Below are 16,156 nucleotides of genomic sequence, written 5' to 3' on the forward strand. Positions count from 1 at the left end.
TTAATTTACCCAAAAATGAAAATTATGTCATTAATGACTCTGACATTATCAAAGTAGTCCATGTGACATCAGTGGCTTAGTTAGAATGTTTTGAAGCATCGAAATTGGTCCAAAACGAATTAAACATTGTATTGTCGTCCTGATGTCACATGGACTACTTTGGTGATGTCTATTTCCTTTCTGGACAAGGACAGTATACCGTATTTTCAATGGAGGGACAGAAAGCTCTCGGACTAAATCTAAAATATCTTAAACTGTTCTGAAGATGCACGGAGGTCTTACGGGCTTGGGACGACACGACATGAGGGAGAGTCATTAATGACATAATTTTCATTTTTGGGTGAACTAACCATTTAAGTGTTGGGATATCAAGTGGGTGTGTAGAAGATTTGAGAAGAATTATGGCAAGAACTATCTCAGAAAAATAACTATATGTTCTTAACAGCAGAGGGAGCCATTGCATTATTCTGCTCTGCAAGAAATCGGTGTGACGTCAAAATGAAATTAAAACAAAAACACATCTAAGAATAAGATACATTTACCCAACAACAGTCAATGAAAATAACACGTGCTGTAGCTGATCGGCTCGCAATCCGTCATCGGCAAGCAGTTTATAATACTACAAAAGTACAATTTAGATAGCAACAAACAGTTGTTTCAGATTCTAAATAAAGACTGGATAAGGAAGAATAATTAGCTCCGTTCACTCGTATCTTAAAAACCTAACTCGGTCAACTTTACAACATATTCCCACACAGGCTCTCCATTTTCCTCTCACTGAAAGGGAGCTCGCAAAAACATGCCACTGTCTACGCCATTATGGCTCGAGGTCGCCAAAGAAAACAACTTGGAAGCTTCCTTCGGAAGAGCCACAATGGCGCCAGTTTCACCGTTGCAATGGGGACCAAACAGTGACCGCCCATACGCGTCAACCAATCACAGCTCGCGTCTCAGAAGCTCGCGTTCGCTTTTCGTCAGCGCGAGTCGAAACGGTTCGGAAGCAGTCGGACGTTGAGGATTAACTTGAAGCGGAATTTTATTTTTGCACCTCAAAATCAAGCCAAATCAGCAAACTCACCGTTACTGACACTTTTTTTTCAAAGGAACGGATGGAGAGTTTATAACCATTTCTCTGAGCATTTCATCGGAACCCTGAGAGGTTTTAATCATCGCATTTTCTGAGGAGGTAATCAGTGATTAGCTTTAGCACGCTGGCGCGAGCGCGGACTGAGATGAGCGTCGCGTGCCTCGGATGTTCCCGCATCGGAGATTGCTGAAGTGGAAGGCCTCAAATGGGAAAAACAAGCATCGGGAAGGAATATCAAGTATAATTTTGTAGATGTAGCTCACGTTTTAAAGAAGGTAAGCATTTTTAAATTGCTATGTTTTCGCTTAAAAGCCATTTCGTGTAGGAAAACCGTTTGTACGTCCTCTCAGGCGTCGACTTTCACGGTTAGCCCGCTAACGAATTTAGCCCCGTTGCTAACGGGAGTTTGTTTCCCTCCCCCACCCTGAAGTCGAGGAAATGTTTGCGTATTGCTGGAAATCTATATCTATTTTGTCAGACTGCAAATGTATTCGTTCCTGCGATGTGTGTAGGTCTAAAACGATGAGGTTTGTAGCAACTGAAGGCGAGCGTGTGAACCAGGAGAAATGAAAATAATCCTCGTCATGTTGTCGTTTTCTCTCTGGGAATCGGATACGGTCAGACGGGCTCTGCAGAAATCAGCCACGGGGATGGGCAGCGTAATATATGTATGTTTCAAGGGCACATACACGAGGAAATATTGTTGTCTATATGTTGATATGGTTGCAGGGATTATGGAGATGAGATCTAGCCTATAATACGATTTTGCTTTGGGTTAGCAGTGCACCATTCTGTCTATAAATATTAGATCACTGCTGCAACACTCAGTTGTGATAATTAGATGTGTTTTGTTATGGCTTTGACCATATTATATTTGTTGATTTGTATTCACTTTTGGTTTGGTTTTCACCAATGTTTAAGGGAAGATTTTGACTCTGTGAAGTAAAAAAAACACCCACTTTTGCAGTATAATAATAGCATTCACATAAGATCAGTGAAGGCAGATGCACGATATATCGGCCAACGTTCATTTTTAATGTTATTGTTATCGGCTCAACAAAAAATGTGCAGATATTAAATCACTTTGAAAAGGAAAATACAGTAAAGACTCAAGAGCAGTCATATAGGCTACATTCAATTATTATGAGAATATCCTTATAATTATGTGCTTGTATTTTAATGATGTGACTTTTATTTTAGTAATCAGGCTCTCAAAAGTTATATAAACATTTGGATTTAGATTTATCGGCAGATATATCGTTTATCAGCGTTCATGTATAAAGAATTATCGGTATTGACTAAAATTTTCACATCAATGCATCCCTATATTATACCACGGAAAATGCGTTTTCATTGCAAACTTGTTTTATGTATCTGATCATATTAAATGTTTCTTGCTTTTGCTTCCATCTCTTCTATGTGATGTGAGGAAGCCAAGGCCCTGAAAGCACATTTCGTGAAAACTGCATGTGGATGTGACTCTTGTGCTTGTGTTTAGACATTATGTGGTGTGATTGTTTACTTCAGCGAGGAGTTGCACTGAAGCAGAGCTTTACAATACTTCTTTAAAGGCTGATCTGAAGGATAGAGGGAGAATCTGTGTAAGTTTGTGATGAAGTAAACAGAGCTGGTGTTGGTGCAGTGGAAGAACACTGCGGCGTTGGGGCGTTAGCACACACTCTTTCCCTCTCTCTCTCTCTTTCTATCTCTCTTCACATACACTGCTGCCACTTTACATCCCTCCCTTCCTCACGTTTGTTTAATTCTTCTGAGCGCAACCTTTATGCAGAGTCTTCTTACGCAACCGTGAAACTCTGATTTATGGCACTTGTAGACTGTTTACCAGAAGGTGGTTTAAAAGCACTAATCTGGATTTAGCTGAAGATCCGTGGGTGTTTGTCTGAGGTTGTCGGGCCTGTTTGTGTACCCTTGTGTTGTGAGAGTCCTGCTTATTGTTTGGCAGAGAGGGGAAGTTGACTTGTCTGGGGTGTGGGGTCAGGAATGCTGTTTAAGAAAGCTTTTTCTTTGCATTTATGATGGCAGTTGTACTCGACAGTAATTAGCCTATTTGCTCTCTTTCTCAATGCAGCCTTTTGAGGACTCACGGAACATGGTCATTTCCGATAGTTGGAGATTAAATGTTATTTAATGTATGATGGTGGTGCTGTAATGGTCAGCATTATGGTTTCAAAGTATTTTTCTGGGTTTGAAACAAATCCATGCTCTGTCACCATGAAAATTTCACATATTTAGGTTTGCAGAGCATTGCATGCTGCATTTTTTTTGACCTAGCGTTCCTCATTGGTGGGCTTTTTTCAGCTTTGCTGTTTGCAAACATGAACTGTTCTTTAAAGGTAGGGTAGGCAATTTCTGAGAGGCTAGCAATAGTAAGTTAGCTTTGAAAACATGAGATCCCACCCTCCCTTCATTCAAAGCTACACCTCAAACACATCAACACACTGTGAAGTGTCACGGGAGACGTCTCAAACCACATAACATTACAATAATAATGATTGTAAACAATTTAAAGATCTATAACTTGTACCACCTGACTCGCCGTTGATAGTGTTGACATTCAAACGTATTGCAAGGATTGGATTTCTCTAGGGCTGGGTAAAAAATATCTCTCTTGATTTTAATCGATTCTCATTTTTACGAACCGATATCATTTCAATTAGCAGGTCTCCAGACTGCGACTAAATATTAATTTGCGAGTGATATTTTTGCTGAGATTGCCATTGGCGTTGATATAAATTTTCGTGTTATGGTTCACAATTGCATGTTCTGTGATGAGCCGCCCATCACATCTGTTATGTTGACGTAATAAAATATCTCTATCGTGCCACAATGCTGAAGAATACAGAAGATATCTGTACATGTTTTAATATTTAGACCACTTCTATTATTGATTGCTATCAGGATTTGAAGAGAGTTTCAACCAGCGTAACAAAGTGTTTATAAAATAAATTGCTTTCTCTACCTTTAAGGACAGCAAGTTAAGAATGATCTATTATTTTGTAAGTGTGTGTGAATGTGCTTCTAGGCCAATTGGTTTGTAGATGCCTAATAGTTAGCAGGCAGCTGTTCTTTGAGTGTTTTGTTTATTACTAGTTAGTGACTACGCTTTTCCTGGTTCACACGCTAGTGGGAAAGCTTGAAATAAGAGGGAATGCAAAGAGTGTTTTTCCAGGCCTATAAAAAAATCTCAAATCAAAAATTCTGTAATTTATATTTTGAAAAGTATGTCTGCAAAATATCTCTCAGGACGCTATCTTACTGAGGACTGGGTCTTGACAACAAAATCACAAGTCATATTACGATACACAGTTAGATCATTATTGACTTCACTTTCTCCTTATCAGAATTTAGTGTAACAGTTGTTTATTCAATATTGTGTACAGTGCTGGTGCTATGTGTAGTTTTAGTTTGAACAATTGGTACGATATTTTGCGTAGTTTACTTGTAAATCGTCTAAGCCTAGAAATTGTAGTGTACCCTCCTGTCATGAATTCAACGAAATAATTGGCGATCATGATGTTTCATGGGCGATTCCGTATTTTTTTATTTTTATTTTTTTTATTTTACAGGCAAATTTACTGATTTCCCTTTAAAGGGTTAGTTCACCCAAAAATGAAAATTCTGTCAGTATTTACTCACCCTCATGTTGTTTCAACCCCGTAAGACCTTCGTTCATCTTCGGAACACTAATTAAGATATTTTTGATTAAATCTGAGAAAAAAACTACAAAAATAATGACTTTATTTCAACTATTCATTACCTTCTCTTTAGGCGATCTGTTGTTGTACGTCACACCCATCATACACATGACCAGCGTCGGCCAATAGTGAGCCTACGTGTGACGTTTAACTGACTAGAGGCCCAAAGAGAAAGAAATTAATAGTTGAAATAAAGTCATTATTTATGTTTGTTTTTGCGCACAGAAAGTGTTCTCGTCGCTTGATAAAGTTAAGATTGACCCACTATTTTAACGATGTCTTTAATAACTTTGAGGCCGTCAAGTTTCAATCCCTCTAGAAACCTATGGACTAGTAAAATTTAAATTTTTGCATGAACTATCCCTGCTAAGCTGACTCTCGTAACACTGTCTGCCCAGCTCCACCTCTCTTTCAATTTGATCACGAGTAATTGTAATATGAATTGTAATATGAACTGTAATTTGATACAAATCCGCAGTCGTGAACAGATCATCTTTATGGCTAATATCTAACTGTTAAGACGTAGGCTCAATCGCGAACTTTTCTATTTCAAAGTTAACTTCGAAGACATTCACGGATTCCCTCCCGCTTAAAGTGACAACCTCTAGCCAAGCTACAACATACAAAGCAAATTTCATGGGATTTTATTTCTTTTTCTCTTAACCTGTTAACTGTCACCCCCCCCTTTTTGAATAGACATGAAAATGCACATTTCGAACTTAAATGGTTGTAATTCAAGAATGCTTTGGAATATAGACATATGATTGGTCTTGTTTTAAAGAAGACATTTGGCAGATTTTTGTAGAAGTGAAATAAATTAAGAAAGTGAAACAGAAAAAAAGTTATAGAAGTTTGAGTTTATGGAAATGTACAATGTAAAAATATTAATTATTCATATTTTACATAAAATATATATTTTCAAAACCTGGGCTACTCTAAAATGGCAGAAAGATCAAAGCCAAAAATCTGAACAAGTTGTGTTTCAAATTTTAGGTTGATATCTCAAAAAATGAGCTTTCAGTAAGATTTTGTTTGAGCGCAGTACCAAACTTTTTCACTAGGGCACAATCAGACTCCATTACTGCCCATATAAGGGCGCCTGCATTTCCATTCGTGTTTTGAGTGATATGAACCATTATTTTCACAATTTTCATACAATTTCTGAAGTAGAGATCCTATTCAGAAGTAGCATGGGAAGTTTGGCAGATTTTGATATGAATTGAACCTCTAAGAAACACATACAAAGAACACGCATGTGAGTCATAGCTATATGCCACGTCACAAATGGTGAATTTATTATTTTTTTCTTGATATTTCAAACTTTTCAGACCTTTTTTTTCAAAATAATTGAATGGATTCTATCTTTTGAACTTTTGGCATGAAAACAAACTGAGGTATCTACCATTTTGTCATGATTTTTCATGTTTACTGCTATTTTAAAATAAAGGTCTGAACACGCCTTATGAGTATGAAAATATTCTTGTTTTATATTGATAAATTATGGCTCCTCTGTAATATATTTTGAAAATCAGTCACCAAATATGGAAACTAGAGATTGTAAGCTTTCAAATGATATATAGTTTGTCAATATTATTTAAGGTATTTACTAAGATATTATTGTTTTAAAAATATAGTGGCAAACGTCCCACCTGTGGGACGGTGACAGTTAACTGGTAACACGCAACGACCTTGTTAAAACATTATTATTTGAAGAGTTCAGATGCAAAAGCCTCTAAATGCAATTTGAAATTTTCTTCTTTAATAATGATTTTTATCAAACTTGTATATTTAAGTTCAGTAATTTCACTTAAATAACAATTAATAGGTAATTATCATTGCCATTTAAGTGAAATCACTGAACTTAAATATACAAGCTTGATAAAAATGATCATTCTAGAAGAAAATTTCAAATGGCACTTAGAGGCTTTTGCATCTGAACTCTTCATTTGTTGTTTATTTTCTATAAACAACCACTGCATTCCGATCCAAACAAAGATGCTATTCTCATGAAATTTGAGCAGTTGTTTTTAATTTAAATTAGATTGTATGATTTAAAGCAAAAACAGAATGGACAAAAGCTGCACAAAACCAAAACAGCAGAAGGATTGAAAAGGCTTTGATTGGTAAGCAGCGGTTCCACTTATGTTTACACTTGAGCCTTGTACAGTACGGCGCGATTACAAACCGTTCTCGGCCTGTAATTCTCAGGACGGATGGAATAGGACGGTTAGAAGTCCGACAGGGGAAAAGGGGCTTTTGTAATATTTCCACATAAATGGCATGCAATGACCAGAATAGAGATCAGCCAAAATAAAAATCTGATTCATTGCAGGTTGTCTGGTGCATCTCTACTTTTAAATGTTCACTTTTGCTTGTACAAATGAATGTATCTCTACAATTATGTAAACTGACAAGAAAATTCTCCCGAAAAGCTAAAATGGAGATATTGCTGTTATTCAGTAGCTCACGCTCACGTGTTCCAGTTAAAATAAGAAATCCTGTACCATCCCAAACCCCGATATGTAATGCGGAGCAGAGAATGTTTGATGTTTGTAGACAATTGAAGATGTTTAGATTTATATTATAGTTCATCTCAGTTGTTTGCTGGCAGATTTTGGAGCAGCCACGGGAATGAACACAGGCTAGCTGCATTACACTTTTCTTTGAGCAGAATATCGCACTGAAGATCTCTGAATTCCTACATGCTATTGTTTTTCTCAGTGGAGGGTGTGTGTGTGTTTTGTATAGTTGCCAAGTTGGGGAAAGTTTAGTATCATTCTGAGCAGAATATTACTGTATTTTGTTTGTGTAAAACTGATTGGGAAATTGGTATCTGGTAAAACACTTGGTGTCTGGCATCTGAGTTAAGTTGAACCAAGATGTAGCTAATTCTATTATTAATATTTATATTCTGGTCATTAGTTTCAGAAATCTTGCTAAATGTTTTCAATGTTTTGTTTTTTTAAATTTAATTTAATAGTTTAGTTTAATTTGTGAGACGCATTAGCCTTAGTGCGTAACTAACATTTCACAGGTATTTTCTTCATCTGTAATGTGAAGAAAAACTTGCAAATATTTCCATGTTGCTGTCAGTATTGGGTGAGGCTTATGCAAGCGAGTTTCCACTGAACTTTACAGACTTATGTGAACGTGCGAATTAGTTCTGCCATGATTAGTTGACTTACAGGCTCTTTTGACGAGTCAGTGGATTTCTAAATTTGTTGCCCTGATTCCACTCGTTATGCGCAAATACACTGCAGACTGACTCTCGCTCATATCCAAGGTAAATCATCAACACTATCATCCCTTACTTGTGTTTTATTGAACTAAATGCGTCATAATCAGCTATAACGCGCACCTGAGTCCGTGTTGCTTTCACATTCACGCGAACCGCGGCTCTGGCCCGCCATGCACGCAAGCGTAAACGCGAGCTGCTTAGCTGCGTGCCTGCCTGCTTTCAGCGTGATTCATTGTAACGCAGAGCTAAGCGTAGTAGGCTAGTCCAGACTCTTTCAATTCAATTCCAATTTATTTGTATTGCCTAGTGCTTTTCACACAGTACAAATTGTTTCAAAGCAGCTTAATAGAAAATGCACTTTACAATTTAGAGTGGTGTAATCAGTTATGCATTTCGGAAACGTACATATAAAAATGTGTACGCTAATTATTAATTTAAGGCAGAACAAAGAGCTAATTTAAGTAATAAATGCATACATGTTTAGGACAGGATTTGGACTCTATGCTTCAATTATTAATACAAAGTGTTTTTCAACAGGTGACATTTTATATTTTGGCCCTTCAGTTGAGTTCAAAATAAAATGGACACAATGTTTTTCGTTTTATATTAGTCGTTTAGATTAGTCGACTAATAGAAAAATTAGTCGAAAGATTAGTCGTCAGTGGCAGCACGAGCCAAACACACAGAGCGCAATAGAATATGAGTGAAATAATTCTACTTTTGCTGAAAAAAAGTTGGATATAAAATGTGCCATATGTACAATTTCAAGTGTTTTTATGATTGCGGTTATTAAAGTTTTTTTTTTTTTTTTTTTTTTTTTTTGCGGTATCTCTTTATATTTCTATGGCATCTCAGAGTAATTCGCTGGTGAAGTGGATTTACGTATTATAGAGTTAAAGAAAGTTATCATGAGCATTGTAATGTTTGAAGCTAGGGGTGTAACGGTTCACAAAATTCACGGTTCGATACGATACAGTGGTCTCACGGTTCGGTACTTTTTCGATACAGCCAGAAAAAAGAAATGCCAGAGAAATTTCCTTGTATGATATTTTTTAACTTTGAGCAATGATGGAGCTATACGTGACTTATCTTAGGAGCATATAAAACAAAACGGCTCCTTGGACAAAATGAAGTTTATAAACAAATGTGTATTTTAGTTCAGATTAACATTTGATCTTTTATTGCTACAAAATATAAACATGATTTACCTGAGAAAGTCCAGTAATGAAACATGATTGGTAAATTCATGGAAACTCAGGAGATGTTGAACTCTTAATGCTGGCATATTTCACCAATAAATGTATGCATTTAGCAGACACTTTTATCCAAAGCGACTTACAAAAGAACAAAAGCAATTCATCAAGGAGCCAATAATACTCGTAATATAAAAAAGCCAGGTTTATTTTGACTAATAAATTAGGAAGCAAGCTAGACCAGAGGAGAAATGCAGAGAAGAGGGAATAAGGCTGCATCAACTAATCGATAATAATCGACAATGAAAGACATGATTTAAGCTAACTTTACATCCTTATCTGTAAATGTTAAAAATTCTGTATAGCATGCGAATCCGCACAGACTCCGAATGCATGTTGTTTTCAACGCCCACTGTTGGAAATGCTGGTGCTCAACACGAGTGGTTTGAGCCACTGCTCACATGACATGATTGTGCGCTGGTTTCCTTTGGCCTTCCCCTTCCTCATTGCACAGTGTTGGTATCTGTAAACGGGAACACTCACTCTCCTCTCTCACGTTTCACTTCTCTCTTGTGGTGTAAATGTTTTATAGACCCCTCTATACTCTTTGGGCAGCCAGATGCCATATAAACCTCTTTGAATATCTCTCTCTCTCTCTCTCTCTCTCTCTCTCTCTCTCTCTCTCTCTGTCTCTTTTATAGACCCCTCTATACTCTTTAGGCAGCCAGATGCCATATAAACCTCTTTGAATCTCTCTCTCTCTATCACTCTATCACTATCTCCATCTCTATCTCTCCCCATTCAGTTCAATTCAAAATGTGTTTTATTGGCACAACAATTCTTTCAATGCATTGGCAAAGCATTTTTTATTTTTACAGTGAATCATCACACATGTAAAAGTAACATTTTTAGGGCCCTATAATTTCCGCGATCACGGAATTGCGGACGGAATCGCGGAATTGGCCAATTAACGCGGAATCTAGTGTTAACGCGGAAGTTCGCGGAATTTTACAAATTTGGAATGAAATTCGTTTTTTGTGTGGGAGAAGAACGTACGTCTGGGGAAAATGCAGAGAGACGGGGAAGCAAATCTGGGCGACACAACCCCTCCCGTCATTTCAGCTCATGACGGCATCAAAACAATAGCCGCGTTACTGTGCATACTATGCCCGAAATAGTATTGACTACTAATGTCACATACTCTTTAGGATGTATAGTATGCACATTACGACGCAGTTAGAGATTTTAACTTATATAAACTAATATAATTTATTTTACAGGACAGTTTAAAGCTCATAACCTTATTATGTTGTTACTTAAAGTACTTGGAGTGCAGTGTTATGTTGCATCATGCAGTATTTGTCATTTTAAGAGTAAATGCCTATTTTATTTGTGTACATTTTAATCATTAACATTAAAAGCAACATTAAAAGCTCTTTTTACAACTAAAATAACAGTAAAGGGTAAAAAAAAAACTGAATTCCCAAAAATTAAAACGGAAAAAACGGAATTTGCAAAAATTAAAATGGAAAAAACGGAATTTGGGAAAAAATAAAACGGATTTTATAGGGCCCTACATTTTCTAAATTCTATGAACAATCTAGAAGTGTGTGTGTTGTGTGAGTGAGTGTAGCAGTGATTAGGCGGCTCCTCCCTCTTTTTGTGACAGGCATCAATGCATAAATGTATGATACGATATACGAGAATACATGTTGAAATTGTGGTTTATTGTTCAATTTTGTGAAGTTAGGACAAAGTATTTCAAATTTTGTATACAATGTCTCTCTAATGTCCTCATAGTTGGGTCAGCTGGTCTATCTCTCTCTCTCTGAGTCTCTCTGGAGAAGCACAAATGCACGCAGTGCTGCATGGCATCCGCCCACAAACACCTGGGACGGGGCACTTGATTTTGGGGTTTGAATGTTTCTCAGCCTGACGCCTCTTCTCTCGGGCGCAGGTTGTGCTTCCACTGCAGTGCGTTTGATAACATTTCTCCCCAACTCTCATACATCAAAGGAGACACTTCTTTCTCCCCTGCTCTCTTCTTTGCCGCATTTCTTCTCTCAGTATATTATCATTCAGTGGTTTCTTTTGATCTTTCAGTATCAGCTCTTATTGAACCGAGGCTTAGCCTATCTCTTAAACCTGTGTATAGGCAGTAATTAAATCTTATCATGGCTTCGTTATACAAGAAAATATTTCCTCTCCTGTAAATGTTAAAAGTGATGCATTTCATATTAAACGGGCAAATTTAAGTTTACAAATGATGTCACAAGGGGTTTTGTTGAGCTAATCTACACAGGCATGCGATGGTGTAAAATGTTCATAATACATGGTATTTTCATGGTATAAAATGTTCATCATTGCTGAAGGCAGGCATTCTCTTTAAATGACTCAAGAAATGGGTGTGCAAAGCTGTGGAAAAATTGGGAGGATAGTAGGGCTGTGCTCAAAATATCGATACGATTCAGATGAAACGAGTAAAACGTTTTGTATCTTAGGGGTGAATCCGTTACCAGTTTGATCATGAACCGTGATAAAATTCCCGCCGGTTTGCATTACCGTTTCATATTTGAATTATCATATAAACCGCATTTGATTACAGCGATTTGAAGAACACATGATAAATTGGCTACTTTCCAGTTTTAAGCAACGTTAGCAATCGTGGCGGGCGCAGAATGCAGTATTAGTTTCAGTTTGAGTGTGAAGATGGGGGAAACCTGCGAGAGGTTCTACAAGGAGGATAATATATTAATTTTTTGAAAGAACTATATGGATGCTTCTCTGGAAGAGACTAACTTTCAAAAAGTTTCAATGGCATTTTGTTTTCGTCTTCCCTCCGTGTAATGTCTAATAAAGTAGTGTTTATAAGCACAGTGCTGGTTTGTGAACGGCCTTTTCTGCTTTTCCATAAGCGCCATCTACTGTCAGAGAGTGGATTTTCAGATTTTCGTTCAGCCCGTATGCCCTTTTTGTCAGACCGTATTTGTAGCATTGTTGTATATTTTAACCAGTTGATGGAAGATAACCGGTTGATTGATGGAAAATAAGCTAATGTGCATTCTACACGTTTAAACAGTTCAGATAATAAGTTTTCTAGAGTTATTTATGGTGCAGACAAAATAGCTGTAATCATTTATCATTTTGACTGTAAGGTTTATCATGACTACAAATGTGATATTGCTCATATATAGGGTTGGGTATCGTTTGAATTTGAACGATTCCTTGTTTCGATTCCGGTTTCTAAAGATTCTCGATTCCGATTCTTTTAAGAGGCAGGGTCAAAAAAGTTTAGCTAACCTTGCTAACCAACGGCCTTTCTGAAGGAAATACTCCTTCTGTAAAAATACTCCTTTTGTCACAAATTTTGCATTTTGCCGAGATTTCGTTATTTTTAGAAAAGTGAAGCCACACTTTGGACCGCCGACGTAAGCTACTAATGTTCGACTCGCGCGGTTATGCCAACACTTCCGGTAGACGCTTCTTCGTTGGTGTTCAGCGGTTTCTTCTTCCGCTCGGCGGACTGTGAATATCAAAGCTAGGAATCGAAATTGTAACTTTTGAACGATTCCGCGAAAAACGAAAAGTTAGTCTCGGTTCCAATCGATACTCGATTCTCGATACCCAACCCTACTCGTATAACTATCCAAGTGTATGATATACATTTCATTCTTCAGGTCAATCATTTATTCATGGGAGAAAAAGGAAAGCGATATCTTCGTCATAGTATCTTTCAATGGTTAAAGTTAACACAACCATCGCATGTACATTTTTATTTTTATTTTATATATCTATGTCCCTTTTTGATAAGTGATCTCTGATTGTAGTCCTTGAAAACCAAAATAGTAGTGCTTGAAGAGTTCTTAAGTCCTGGAATTTCATTTTACAGAATCTGTATGAACCCTGTAATATGATTGTAGTGATCAAAATGCTCACAATTATATGTAATATTCTTGCCGTTTCATCTCATTTGTGTCTAAGAATTTCTGTTTAGGCCTATACCCTATATATTAATCAAGTGAAGTTCAGCTGTAAATAAGCTGTAAATGGATGCTGAGGGCAGAAGGTTCACTGGTTGGCAGATGTGAACTATAGGGTCGGGAACGCGGGATGGGATTGGGCAGCTGGAGAGCCGTTTTGATTGGATGTGCTGAAGAGTATTATTATTAATGCACTATCTGTATGAGCGGCACAGGCCATTTTAGCTTAATATCTGTTATCAGATCTGCGTTTAATGTTTTGATCCTGTGTTTTTTTTGTGGTTTTAGCTGTTGAAAATATCCTTCCTCAATTGCATTTCTTGTTCTCCGGATTCAGCTCTACCTTGGGGTCCCGCTATAGTTTGAATTTAAATTAAATTTTTATTTGTTATCTTTGTTATTATCTTCTTGTTAAATGTAAGGATTTATCCTTTTGTTTATAGCCTAGCTCTCTTTTGCACATAGCAGATATATTCACTGTTTTTATAGCATTCATTTGGCAAATTTGTTTGAAGGACAGCTTTGGCCAGGACATGGAATAGTGTGTTTTGTCAATAAAAAAAGAAAACTGGTCTTTTTAATCTGATTAATCGGCCAAATAATCAGTAGCATCAGCTCTGGTTTAATGTTATGATCCTGGTAACTCTTGAAAATATCCTTCCTCAATTGCATTTTGTGTTCTCTGGATCGAGCCACTATTTGTGTCCTGCTGCACCATCTCTCGAACGTGATAGGATCGCGAACTTCATTCACGAGTATGGTTGGGTATAGGGATGTTAACCGATGACCGTTTGACCGATCGTTATCAACCTTAACCAATCAAAGTTGTCAGTCGACAAAAAAAACAACATTTGGCACGAGGTCACAGCATTTGTGTTTGCACGCTCACAAGATTTGCGAAAAGTAACGGCTTCAGGCTAAAACACTCAAAGTTAGAGCCAGGGCAGAAAATAGTGTGTGGGATCATTTCACCTAAAAGAATGACTTGGATTCCTTAGATTTGGAAATACATTTCAGTGGTAACAGATAAGGTGATAATAATAGTCATCTTTCTTTATTATTGTTAGCACTGACATTAACGTTACCTCAAACTAAAGCGGCGTCTCTTCGGATCTATCATTTTCTTAAATGAGCCAAGGTAATGTTTCAAAAGTTAGCTTCTAGACTAACGCCTTTATTTTCAATGCGATCACCTTGTACCCAAACAATTTTGAAACTAAAAAGGAGCCATTTGTCCTCTGATTACATACAAGCTCCTTGGCGCCGTGTTTGCGGGACTCATATTTTGCGCTGTATGGGGATTTAAAAAAAAAAGTGAGCAGCCGCTGTCACTTTAAGAGTCGCCTAATATAGTCGCGCGCGTCGTCACACACTTGAATGGTTTAAAATCACATTAAAACTCATTTTCTGTGTGCTCATTTTGGATGTGTGTGTGGAGCACAGAAAACAGCGCTTGAAGTCATAGTGGAATCAATAAGAGACGTCGAAATTTAAAGGGATACTCCACTTTTTTTGGAAATAGGCTCATTTTACAACTCCCCCAGAGTTAAACAGTCGAGTTTTACCGTTTTCGAATATATTCAACCGTTTTTTTGCTATTTAGAAGAATATCAGTAACCAGACAGTTTCTGGTCTCATTGACTTCCATAGTATATTTTTTCATATTATGGAAGTCAATGAGACCAGAAACTGTCTGGTTACTGATATTCTTCTAAATATCAGAAAAGCGGCTGAATGCATTAGAAAATGGTAAAACTTGACTGTTTAACTCTGGGGGAGTGGTAAAATGAGCCTATTTCCAAAAAAAAGTGGAGTATCCCTTTAAATTTTATAACAACTATCTGATTCCTGACCAAGTATTTGAGTTTCGATTCCCAACCCGATACACGAGCGCTGCTTTCAGGTTCACATTTGCTCAGGTTTGCACGGGGTCGTTCTCTGAACTGATGAGCACTTCCTAGGGGCTGCCGCTCGGCTCTTCTTGTGATGTTTGGGGGTGGGAAAGCGTGGCTCGGCTGAATCTCAATGACCGGGCCCTTTAGCACCACTGTCCTTTTGATGGGGCAGCTGCAGCCATTCAATCGGCCTATTTACATTGAAATGCGGGGACAGGAAGGGGGGGAGGGGGTCCGAGGCCTGTGCGTGACTGAAAAGCATACCTAACCAAAGACCAAAGAGAGGAGGTCCACTGCGGGGCTCTGACACCTCTTTGTTTTCGGCAGCCCTAGTGCATCGCACAAAGGCTTTAAGCACCCCTACTTTGACCACTGCGCTCATTTCCACTACTCAGCTTTTTACATTTCTTTCACACCGAGTGTCTGTAGTCTGTCTGTCTGTCGGCACCTTTGAAATGGCCATTGAAAGAGACGTTGAAAGAGCAAGAAATTTGGGCTGCACAATTATGACGAATCATAATCGTCGATTAATCCTTTGAAATTGTGATTTGTAAACGATTATTAGAATTTTCATTGGTGTTTTGAATAGCTTTATACCATTGTTTGAAGCGACTGCATGCCATATATTTATACGAATATTAACACTCCTTTTCTGTAATTGTGCATTTGCACGATTATGTAATTGTGGCATTCCTTAACTGTAATCATGATTAGAAAAATGATTAATTGTGCAGCTCTAGTAATTGTTTACCAAAAAATGACACAGGCGTGTCCATCCAAACCTTTATGCCTTTTTAAAAAAAGCTATAACTCAAAATAATTATGCATCTATGAATATCAAGCTCAAATGACACAAAAATAGTCTAAACATAGCTAAATTACGTTTTTTTTTTAAAGCTTAGGATGATGTGTGAGGAACAGATTAAAATAGTCATTGATGAAATGAAACTGAGAATTAAAAGTGATGCATCACACCGGGTTTAACACCGTTGACGGAAAGCTCAATTGCTGCTTTTGTTTCGTAATGTGATTAGAAATAGAAAATGC

At 37.4% G+C, this 16,156-nt stretch overlaps 1 protein-coding gene across 1 annotated transcript in view; it reads left to right on the top strand.

Annotated features, from left to right (window-relative positions):
• Nucleotides 1–965: 965 nt before the first annotated feature.
• ankrd11 (ankyrin repeat domain 11) overlaps nucleotides 966–16,156 on the top strand; it is a 161,355-nt gene continuing 146,164 nt past the window's right edge. Inside the window, exon 1 of the mRNA XM_039690801.2 lies at nucleotides 966–1,362. The gene's annotated coding sequence lies outside the window, so the exon portion shown is untranslated. The remainder of the gene's footprint in view (nucleotides 1,363–16,156) is intronic.

Source organism: Pimephales promelas, chromosome 1 (genome assembly GCF_988280905.1).
Source record: "Pimephales promelas chromosome 1, fPimPro1.hap1.1, whole genome shotgun sequence".
NCBI lineage: Eukaryota > Metazoa > Chordata > Actinopteri > Cypriniformes > Leuciscidae > Pimephales > Pimephales promelas.